This window comes from Rhinopithecus roxellana, chromosome 3 (assembly GCF_007565055.1).
Source record: "Rhinopithecus roxellana isolate Shanxi Qingling chromosome 3, ASM756505v1, whole genome shotgun sequence".
Classification (NCBI taxonomy): domain Eukaryota; kingdom Metazoa; phylum Chordata; class Mammalia; order Primates; family Cercopithecidae; genus Rhinopithecus; species Rhinopithecus roxellana.
Window position 1 is genome coordinate 25,223,775 of NC_044551.1, and position 12,888 is coordinate 25,236,662.

Genomic DNA, 12,888 nt, shown 5'->3' on the forward strand with positions numbered 1-12,888 from the left:
CTCTTTGGAGGGGTCCACATAGAGAGGAACAGAGGTCCCCAAATGACAACCCAGCTGAGCTCCCAGCCTACAGCCAGCACCATCTTGCTACATGTGATTAAGCCATATTGAACCACACCAACTTCTCCACACACCATGTGGAGAAGGGAAAGGCTATTCCTACTGACTGTACCCAAATTGCAGATTTGTAAGCAATTAATAAAAGATTAATAAATGATAGTTGTTTTAAGCTAACAGGTTTTGGAGTGGTTTGTTTCTTAGCAATAGATAACTGAAAAGGTAAGAATGGCAAAGAAAAAATAAATTTAATATTTCAAATCTGAAGTAACAAGAAGATAATGCTTTTTTAAAAAAAAGAAAGTAAAGGTGGGAGAAGATAGAACATTTGATTGAAATAGTGTGGGAAAACCTAGGTGTATAAAGAGTTTTGCTGAAGACCAGCGAAAATTATCGTTTGGGTTTAGTCTTGTTTACTTTATTAGCCATGGTGTCATATCTACCTCTACAAAAACCTGTATTAAATCTAGAGTGAGCTGCAAGTTTATTTGAGAATATACATGACAGAGAGTTAAAGCTTTTAAAGTAAGAGAATATTAAATCATTATTAAATAATTTGACTGCATAGTATAATTATCTTCAATATGAAATGAATTGTGCAAATAATGTGCAAGATCGACATTGGTCTCCAATTCTTCCAGGAAATAAATCAGCTTAATGTGCATGAAATAGCAACATTCAAAACAACCTTGATTTTCCCTTTGTTTCTAACGGTTTTAAGGAGGTTTCCAGATTTTGTACATTCAGTCAATACCCTGCAGAGGTTATTCTTATGAGAATGTATGATCCCAAAAATGAGTCTCAAGAGACAATTCTTGTATTTCAGGGAAATAAATATATATTGCTGTAATCAAGTGATGTATCTATTAGATGGTGTTGGCCAGGATTATGCCTATCATTTAAATGTAGCCATATGAAAATAGTAGCCCCTTTTTCTCCAAAGATAGGCAAAACATCCAAGTAATTTGTTACTTTAATAAATGTTTAGAGAAAAGCTATTGCATAATAACATGAAAATAAATAGGTAGAACTACAACTTTCATGCTTACTCATAGCTCATACTGCCAAATAGTTTCCAATAAATGACTTGTATCAACCCATTCAGTATGGAAACTTTGCATGTTTCACTCCGTCCACTTTGTTAAGGAGGATGATGGCAACTATTTTTTCAAAAGGCTTCAGTAAATAGTCTCTAACGTTGAAATTTGAGTTATTTAATTTTTTTCATGTGTCAAAAAGTTTTGGGGACATAACTCATAGCATCTCTCCAGTGAACCAAAAGTTAATGCATTTTTACAGTACTTAACTTTTCATAGAATGGCTTTCACCTTTTGCACAATAGGTCAATAAAGAAAACATATTGGAATCCCTTTCATCTGCTATCTCATCAACTGTAAATATGCCTTGTATATACAGTGCCTGGCACACTTCCCAATAGAATGTGAGGGAAGCAAGGAGAGAGTGGGGAGGACTCCTTTAGAAATCTACTGCTGTATCACACTAAGGATTAACCTGAGACTCTTCCGCTCAGTCTCTGTTATTTACAGTTCCTTTAAAAAATGACATGCAGGGCCAGGCATGGTGCCTTAGGCCTGTAATCCCAGCACTCTGGGAGGCCGAGGCAGGTGGATTGCTTATGCCCAGGAGTTTGAGACCAGCCATGGGCAACATGGCAAAACCCCATCTCTACAAAAAATACCAAAAATCAGCTGAGCTTGCTAGTGTGCACCTGTAATCCCAGCTACTCCAGAAGCTGAGGTGGGAGGATTGCTTGAACCTGGGAGGTCAGGGCTGCAGTGAGCCAAGATTGTGCCACTGCCCTCCAGCCTGGGTGACAGAGTGAGATACTGTCAAAAATGAAACAAAAAGAAAGAAAAGAAAAGAAGGAGGGAGGGAGGGAGATAACAGGAAAGAAAAGAAAAGAAAAAAAAGAATAAAAGAAAGAAAAAAATTATGAATATATGCAAATATACACATTTACCTGTAGGGTCTTTAGTTACCATTCTGCTATATTGACTAAACCAACATAGGGTGAGTTTAGCTTTAACTTATAAGGCTTTAAAGGGTTTGGGTTACATGTAATTGAGTCTGTTCTCTGAATATTATCAGAGCAGCTAATACCAGGAATGGTTATAATAAGGATCATCATAACTGCTACTTATTAAGTGACCTCAAGTCACAGATATTTTGCTAAGCTTTTGTGTACATTGTTATGGTACTGAATTTATTACAACAACCCTGCATCGTAGTATCATTATGTCTATCTTGCAGATAAAAAAGTAGAGGTTAAATAATTTCGTAAGGAGTAGATCCAGGATTTCAACTCCAGACTATCAGTCTCCAAAGTTCCTTCTCTTTCCACAACCCTTACAATTATATTCAGAACCACTATCTTCACTGAAAAGTTATTGAGTAGCCATCACCATAAATGGTGTCTGGTTTGTAGTATGTCAGTTCCCAAATTTATTTAGAGAGACCTACCACCAAGTTTCCTTATGGAAGGCCAAATAAGTCCTAGAACTTATTTCTTCTTTCTTTACAAAAGTCAATTTGATGGTTTTTAAAATTTATGTAAGACTATTCAAGATACCCCACTTTTAGGACTCTAAAAGTAAATTTTGTATCTCAGAATCTTGGGACAAAATTGATTCATTCATTCTATACTGATTGCATATAAAGCACTTGGCTTGACATTGAGAATATAGCAATAACAATATGAAGCTAGCTTTGATCTTGACAAGCCCACAGTGATATCTCTACTCCAAAGTCCAATGAAGTAAAATGCAATAATGTTATTGGGATAGGGAGAATGTATTAAAGGGTACAGATGACACCAATAATTTGCAGACTCCAAATTACTAGGTCTGAAAATTGCTCAATGTGTATTAAGCACTAGATTACTTTAGGGCAAACAAAAATACTGATCTCTCCCAGGACAAACACTTAGGCTCCCTCTTTCAAAAATAAATGTCAAAATATCATTCTGTTATGAATTCCCAGGCAGAAATTAAAGTTCACTGATGCACTTTAAATTGCATCAAAGGATTAAAAAAGAGAAGAAATGTTAGAGAAGCTTTGGACATGGTTGGGTACTTTTAGATAAGGTTAATACATTTTAATTCTGTTTTCAAATCCTCTTGATATCGAATAACAAGGGTGAATTAAGATGTAGTATAGTGAAGCATGCTTTGCCAGGAGAAGGAGTTTAATCCATGACCTATGACATTGACTTTCTTATCTAATATTTCTTTTTGAAATCTATCTCTGCTGTGCTGCCACATAACTGTAAATATATCAATCTGTTTATTCTTCCTTCTCTGTGCTTCCATTCATGTATCTCCTTCAAGTTAGGAAAATAGACTATCCTAGAGTAAAAATATTGCTGACAATTCCAAAGTGAAAACAATTCTAATGGAAAATACCTTGGCACTATCGGAGGGGCTGCCAGCGCGCTATTCCTCATTATCAGTTAGAAACCAGCAGATGTTAAACTGACATATGTTAGGAAATAGCTTTCAGAAACTCGTGTTTCAAAATGTATGAAAGAAAAACAGATGATGCCACCTTTTTTGGCTTAAACTAGATAACTAGAAGATCACACCAGATGTGTCAAGATGTTTCTCTTTGAAAATAAGTTCTGTTTCCTGAGAAAGAATGCTCAAAAGGAGAAATGAGAGATTTCCTCCTCAAAATGTACTTTGGTCTTCCTTTCATACATTTAAAATGTTTACTGTGATTTAAATATTTGGCAAAAGTCAATGGGCAAAAATACAATGAATTCAATATTTTTACAGTTGTTATAGATTTTATAAACTGATTAATTACTCAGTTCTCCATGAGAATTGGTCAGTGGAGATCTAAGTAGAATTGAGAGAAAACAAATCATGACAAAGCCTGGAAAATGTAGAACAATTGAATAATATAACTGGAGAATTGAAATGTTGATTAACATTTCTGTTAACATTATGTTGATTAACATTACTTGTCTGACAGTTTTATTGTAAATGATTCATTCTCACATAGCATCTAAATCCATTTTTTATTACTATAAAAGAATGCCCAAGGGTGGCTGATTTATAAAGGAAAGAGGTTTATTTGGCTCACAGTTCTGCAGGCTGTACAAGAAGCATGGCGCTGGCATCTGCTTCTGGTGAGGGCTTCAGCCTGCTTCTACTCATGGCAGAAGGGAAAGGGGAGCCAGCTGTCCAGAGATCACATGGCTAGAGAGGAAGCATGAGAGCAGGGAGGTGCTAGGCTCTTTTACCAATAAGTGCTCCAGGGAACTAATAGAGTGAGAACTCACTCACCCCCAAGGAAGGGCGCTAACCTGCTCATGCAGGATCTGCCTCCATGACCCAAACACCTCCCACTGGGCTTTGCATCCCAACACCAACACATTGTGGATTAGATTTCAACATGAGATTTGTTGGGTGCAAACATACAAACCATAGTACATAGGTAAAGTATTAACACAAGAAACTATATTTAGAAGTTGGTGTTTTCACTGTACGGATTACAAGTTGACAGGAACACATGTTGTTTTTGCTTGCCCAGTATTCATTCTCCCTCTTCAGTTGATAGCACTTTTGACGAATGCATTCAAGGAACCACCCCTTTTTCACACTCCACATAGCTTTCCTCTATGACTAGATTGGTCTCTTGAGGAAAACGTGCAATCTGAGACTGGCCAATAAGTGGATTCTAACCTCAGGGGCTATAATGATTGATTCAGTGTTGGGCAAATGACCCAAGTTAGGCTAGTGAGATCTTGGATCTTTTGGTAGGATCACTGAGAAAAACAAAGTAACGCTTCCTGATAACTTTCAGTCTGTGGATCCAACTTATCTGTGAAATTCTAAATTAGTTGAGCTCCAATTCTCTTTGTTTAAACCCAGTTTGAATTGTGTTTCATTCAATTGCAATCAAGAGAGCATGATGATTATATGAGAGGTCTCTTTGGCTGAGGGAATCAGGGAAAGTTTGATGGAAGATGTAGCCCTGGGCAGGATCTTGAAAAAAGCTAGATAGAAGGTAGCAGGGATGGAAAGAGAGGTGTTACTGATGGTGCAGCTGCATGAGTCAGGGAATTGGAGTCAATCTGAAAAGGAACATGGTTACAGGGGTCTCTGAAGCTCAGGATGCATGAAGGATTCCAGGTCTCTGGTCTTAGCCACCACATCCAAACTCCAGTCAGCCCTGTTGACTCCACAATGTTCCATGAAATGGGATATACTCCTAAGGAGAATGAATGTGCCTTCTAGTGTAGAGACACACAGCTTGGAGCTGGCATGAATAGAGACAATGGAGACATAATGGAGACATAAGAAGAGAGACCAGCCTTCAAAGGCGAGAACCCCACATCCATGGTGAGAAAATTATGGATCAAGCAGCATAGAAACTTCAAGTCTTCCTCATTAATATCTTGGTTGCTCAAGGAGAATTGTGGAAGAATAGATTGTCTGAGAAAGGTCCCCACCAAGGATGGTGACTTCCTAACATTTCTGACACAGTAAAAAAACATACCAGAACACATAAGAATGTTTTTTAAATCAGGAGTTCACACAACAGTATTTATCCTTATTTACCTTTACTACTTGTTATGTACTCTGATATTTTTTATTCTTTATTTATTTATTTATTTTTTAATGCTGGTTGGACCCACTACATTGGTTCCATGGCCCACTTTGAAATCAAGTTTGAAAAATACTGACCTATCAGTGTAACAGTGCTGTTGGGAAGCACCAGCAGATGTCACTGTAGGTGACCACACCAGTTTAACAGCTGCAGCCAGTGACCATGGCAACGCTGGCTCCCTGCCAAGAACCACAGCCTCACTTAACTGTGTTTATTTTACTTATATGTATATGCCATGTAGTTAAAAGGTTCTACATTTCAAAAATATGAAGGGACACAGAGGAAAAACTCTCCTTCCCATTCCTACCTCTTGGTCACCTGTTTTTTTTCTCAAGGGCAAATAATGTTACTAGTTTCTTCTGTTTTCTTCCAAAGATATCTTATGCAAGTACAAGTGCACGTGCACACGCACACACACACACACTTTTTCTCTTCTTTTACAAAAGGATAGCATAATTATAACACTGTTCTGTACCCTTCTTGTCTTTCCTTAGCATATATTAGGGATTATTCTACCAGCACACACAAAAAGAAAGCATTCCCATTCTGTTTATAGTTGCATAATATTCCACTGTACATAGTGCCATTATTCAGACAGGTACCTCCTGACTACACGTTTGGTTTGTTTTCAATCTTTTGCTTGCACAAACAATGCTGCAGGGAATAACTTTGCTGACTCATCATTTTACGCATATGAGCATATTGATCCTAGGATCCTTGGATATTGAATTCTTGAAACAAAGGTTATCTATATTTTTAATTTTGTTAGATATTACCAAATTGCTGTCTAAAAGTTTTACTAGTTTGGCCTAGTTTTACACTTCCATGTTCTTGAAACTACCATTATTAAGTTTCCTGATCTTTGCCAATTAATAGGTAAAAACCACATCTCAGTGTGGTTTTAATTTACATTCTTTCATTATGAATAAGGTTGGGTATCTGTTTCATATACCTAAGAACCAATGGTATATTTCCTTTTTTTGTTTTGTTTTGAGAGAAAGTTTTAGCACTTGTTGCCCAGGCTAGAGTGCAATGGCACAATCTCCTCTTACTGCAACCTCCACCTCCTGGGTTCAAGCAATTCTGTTGCCTCAGCCTCCCAAGTAAGCTTGGATTACAGCCATGCACCACCACACCTGGCTAATTTTTTGTATTTAATAGAGATGGGGTTTCACCATGCTGGTCAGGCTGGTCTTGAACTCCTGACCTCAGGTGATCCACCCGCCTCAGCCTCCCAAAGTGCTGGGATTACAGGCATGAGCCACTGCGCCCGGCCCCAGTGGTATATTTCTCGTCTACTCTCTTTTCACATCCTTTAAAGAGCAGCCATCAGCCATGAGCTGTTAAATAAAGCAAGCACTATCACTTGGCTCAGCTCGTCTAAATATCAAGTAATTGTGTATGTATTGAGATCCTTGCTGAGCATTGTGCAAACCACTATGGAGCAGACAAGATATATATTCTAGGAATCATTCATCTGTATGGAGCCAACATAATTATTCAGCTACCTCCTCACCTGACGCACTCTCAAAGTCTAGATTACCACCAATACGAATTGCTAGGGCAGAAAACGTAATTTGTCACCTAAATCCCTGTTAGTAACAAATACTATGCTAGGTGCTGGTGATACAAAGATGAATATGACAGTTTTTAGTGAAAAAATAAGCAAAACAAAGCAACAGAATTGAAGGTATAAGTGCTGAAAACTGTTCATGATACATCAGTGGATAAAGTTGGAAGTGGTCAATTCTGCTGAGGTGGAAAAGCTTACTAAAGGAGCTATATGGTGGGTAAGCCCAGTGGGCTCTTCCTCAAGGGGGCTCCGTAAGTACACACTCAGTTCACTCCACTATCTTTGCCTGCTTGACTTCCCAAAACATAGCTGGTTTTCTCAACAACTGGGTCTTTTAACTTAGCTCGTTTCTGCAAATTACTTCCCATATTTGCTTTACATTGGTCTTTTCGTTTCCTTTTAATATATAACCTGTAATCTAGGGTCCTGATCGTGTTCTGTAGTCTGGGGTTCTTTCATAATTAACACACTTAAAGAGATAGGTCCCTCAGTGGCTTCTGAGCAGAGGTTAGGCCTGGCTTTGACATCACATTGTGTTGAACCCGCGAAGAATGGCTTTGGCTGGCCAATTATGTGGTAAGTAGAGTAACCACCACCAGAGAAAGCCTTTCCTATCCCTGCTTTCACCTGAAAGGCAAGGATTAGGTCTTTCTCATACAAAGCCTGCACAATTCAGGCATTCAATAAATATCCCTTAATGTGTGAAGGAACGGCAGGTACAACACTAGACTGATGGGAAATATAGATCCCAAATGTCTGCTGTTGGTATCGCCTTATTAACTACGAATCTTACCTTACTTGGGAGTTATAACTCTCTAGCCATGAGTTCAGGACCTCAATTATCCATCATTGTGTTTTCTTCTGTTACTCACCTCGCTTTCCTAAATCCCACACTGGTCCTTGCCAATTAGATAAATGATTTTCAGCCTGTCTCCACATTTGCTCAGTACCTAATGATTGAATTAGAAGGTTTGATAACTTCTGGTGCAGGACTGCCGTTGGTCATTGCCGTATCTGGAGTCTCCTAGTGTCTTCTGTTCTGGACATCTACGTGTCACGGTACTGTGTGTTGGACTCACCTTCTCACGAGTCTTTTCTTGCTCAATATTCTGGTTTTCAAGACAATACTCTGGTTACTTATTCTAAGGTATTTCTTTCTTTGTAATAATTGAGGTGGCTTTTTGGCTTAGAACTTTTTAAAACAATATCTAAGGAGAAATAAGGCAAAAATATTGGTAAATAATATTTATTTGTATTAAATCTTTAGGTTTGGCATATATGTACCCAAGTTTCCCAAGACACGCACACACACACACACTTTTTAATCAACAGCTAGTATTCCTTTTATAGGTATCTTATCGTCAAAGGGACCATAATCTTGGGCCACCAGCTGGAAGGTCCATAACTGATTCTTTAAGCCTTATGACTAAGGACACTTTCATATGTCTTCCAGATCTCTCTTATCACATAGCCCATCTTCACTCCAGTGGTTAAGACATTGACCTAATTTGGTCCCACGACCGGTACTGGCCAGTCAATGTTCCATGACTGGTTCTCTTTGGGCTCCTCTGACCATTGGCCTTAGCAATTCCTGAGGTTTATGTCTTAGGATATTGCAAAAAGCTGTATCTTCTGCCCCATATTTTGAGATGAGGAAGAATAGCTTACAGAAGAGAGCTATTGTCTTTGAGTTCTTTTCCTCTTTCATTAAAAATTGTCCCTTAGCTTCCCGGTTTACAGTTATGGCTTTGCAACTAAAGGATGAAGCAGAAATTAAACAAAAACCTTTATGTTTTCAGCTTGAAGCTAAGAGCTCAAAATGTGCTTTTCCCCATTTTTCTCATTCATTCTTAGCTTTTGTTGTCAATGTTGTTAATAACAAAATAAAATAAATCTCTTCTGTGGAATTATTTTTTAAAAGCTTCATTTGCTTGTTTGTTTAGCTAACATATAACTTTGCATCACTTCTAACAGTGGAGTTACTTTTCAGAATTTCACCTGTTACTTATTTGAGACTATAAAGAGTCAAGGAGCAAAGCTAGAATTCATAAATATTGTACCAATGCTCAGACCTGCCAGGCCAGCTACCATATATAACCCTTCTGTTGTACCCAGTAGGTCAACCCACAGACCTCAAATGACAGCTATATGGCCCCTTCCAAATGCCCTGCGTGCCAGGGAAAAATTTTGTTATGTTAGATATATAGCCATTGATTCTCTTTTGTACTCAAGATGTCTTCACATTAATAAAGCAAACCAACAGCAAATATTTCACCCTTCTCTGACTACACTTTAAAGTTTGGAAGGAAGATTTTGTTTTAAAGAAATAATTCTGGTTGAGTTCAAAATAGCCTGAAACTGTAAAATTTGGAGAAAGTTTTGGTTTTTATTTTAAGTTAAAAATGCTTGAAGAGATAGAATTTTAAGTTATGAAAATCCCTCATTTATCTTTGTGACATTTATAGAGTACTTTATTAGATACAATTTCATTTTTATTAATGTAAGTTCTCAACTCCATCAAATGCTAATAAAGTAGAAGTTGTAAGATCGTATTTATTATCAGAGACATACAAACCATTTTTTATAGTAATATTTTCAAAAAGCTAACCTGAAGTCATGATGGGAGACTTTTACTCCGCTTGGCAATACTATGAACTGATAAGATTCTTATATTTCTAGTCCATCTCCATTTTCAATATCCAATCAAAATTTTAAAAATGACATTAAATCTTGAAGGTAATAATAAACCAGGGTCATTCCAAATTCCATGACTGGATGTCAATTGCATGTGAGTACATGTTTGTTTAAAGTTTCCATCATGTTCAGCAAGAATCAGAGATGAGTAACAACTCTAATTTGGTGCTCCTTTTCCAAGGGTAACTGGTACTAGAAAAAATACTTTCACAGAATCTACACTTAAAACTGTGGCAAAGGTAATGCTTTGTGTTCACCTAATCCTATTTCATGTTCTTTTCCTAAACACAAGAGAAAAGAGTATTTCATAACTTTCCTTATAGTTAGGTCAGAGAATATGCAACTAATTCTGGTCAATGGCCTGTAAGTAGAAGGAAAGCTGCCTCTGCCACAGTAATTGAGGCCACATGTTGAGAGTGCAGCACCTCAAGATGGAAGCCACCTGGATCCTGGAGTCACTACATACTAGATAGGATCCTTCTTGCACTGGAAATTTTATGAAAAGGAAAGGTACTTTTGTTGTGTTAAGTCATAGAGATTTCAGGATATCTATCACAGCAGGATAGCCTAGCCTGTCCTAACGCAATCCAGAAACAAATTTTCAATATAAATAATGGAAAAAATTATTTGATTTACACTTCATCTTAAAAGAAAATCAAAATTGTGAAAATGAGTTTATTTTCTCTTTAATTATATAAAATAGGTTATATGCAATTATAATTGTATTTATGCCTAAAATAGAGAATGAATCAAATGTTGGACTTTTAGCAGGTTTTGTTTAAGAACTCTTATATGTCTAATAGCCTTTGAAGGCTACTCTAAAGGTGGAGTATGTCTTCTTCTCAATCTTTGGAATTACTAAATTGAAATGTAATACACATCCATTTAGGATTTCTCTTAGGTAAAAATATGAAACTTAACGATTAGACATTAGAGAAAATCTTGCATTTAAAAAGGTTTAAAACAGTTCAAGTTCTTAGAAAATCCTTTTAGGAGTTGTATAAAAGTTCATATATAAGAAAATCACATTTTTTATACTTCTTTGAAAGAATAGGTATAGTACTATTATTTTACTGAACTTCGGGGAGTTCATAAAAATTCCTAGTTCTGGCTTTTTATTAAATAATAAAAATACATTGGAATTTATTTCATACTATTCAGGTAAAATCGGTTAAAAAAAAAAAAAATCTCTTGTTTAGCTTATAGCTAAACAAGAAACCCAGAAAGGAGTGTCAGACAGGTTGGATGTTCTCCCAAGACTGCTAGAGACCAAGCTTTTCCCACAAGGGGGCTTTAATACAGAAAGAGATAGAGATGGCAGCAAATGGGATAGAAATATTTTAGTTTTAAGACACAAAACTTACTATATGTAACCAATACATTTTAAAAAGTGTTTCAATAATAAGATTTATAATAATAGAGTATATCACATGTAAAACAAGAAGAAAAAAAAAAATCCTTGGTTTACCTGTTCAGATCTTTTGGAAACTAACACTTCAACAAATATTCCTTTGAAATCAGAATTCTATCATTTTCACTACTTCATTTCCCCAAATGGAAAACTGTCTTTTTAACATTCTTACTTTATTAGATAAAGTACATGATGGACATAAAGATTTTATCCCTCCTAAGGTACATGTAAATCTTGTATTTCTGTTGCACTTCACCTACTTTAAAAAAAAAAAAGTAAAGAAGAAAAGATTGCAGAAGCTTTGTAGCATTGAGAAAATGCATTATAGCATTTCAGAATATTTTGTTTGCTTGACTGAGAGCCAGAAATGATTAAACACTAAAATACAAATAAAATGTTTCTCAATCCAAATGGATTGGAAAAGATCTTCTGTTTTCCAATACAGTATAATTAACAAATGCAATAATGATTTTTGCCAAGGATTTATTACATGAATTTCATTGAAATGTTGATTTAGATCATTTGACCCATTAAACCCAATTTTAATTTTATATAAAAATTTTAGAAGTTTGTATATCTTGCTAATTTGATATGAATATTAGAGTATTATAGTTAGTCTAAATTTTTTTCTTTCATTTATTTATTTTTTTAAAATATTTAGAGATGGATTCTCACTGTGTTTGTCCAGGCTGGTCTTGAACTACTACTAGTCTCAAGTGACTCCCCCTATCTCAGCCTCCTAAAGTGCTAGATTACAGGTGTGAGTCTAAATAATTTTGATTTAGTGTATTCAATACGTAATTCATTCACATAGTTCAAAACTCAGAAACTTTAGAAGGTATGCAAAATATAAAAGTCTACCTTCTGTACATGATCCTCAGCTGCTCAGGGCCACTCACCTCTATAAGTAACCACTGTTAGATTCTTATGAATCATTCTGGTGTTATTCTGTATGCAAATGAGCAGACACAAGTACAGACCAATGATGCATTCCATTTCTCAGTTTGCTTGTCTTCTCTGTAGCAGTGACTGGCGCTTTCCATGCTCTGCATGTAGAAACAGTTACCCCTTGGCCTTTTCCTGGCTTTCTCCTCCCTCTCTAGAACTCTTCTCCCTTCTCCCTGGCAGGCGCAGTTTCCTCTGTGTCCTGTACAAAGCAGTTTTTCTGTTTTCCCATGACATATTCTTCCTGAGTGATCTCATCTATTCCCATCAGGCATAAATAAAGGTATTAGCATCGAAGCCATTTGTGGATGAAGAAAGTCTTTTCAGAAAAGATGAGTCTGCAGAATAAGGAGGAGATTGTTAGAAAAGAGCAACAGTAAGGGGATTTCTAAATGGAGGAAACAGCATATAGAAAAGCCAAATGGATAAAAGAGGGGCAAGGCCACAAACGGAGTTACCAGCTCAATGTCTAACCCAAGAAAATATTTGTTGCAAATGTTGAACCAAACAATGAATAATGTTCAAGGAATATTTTTTATCAAAAGTAATTATTTTGCTAAGTCACCCATACAAA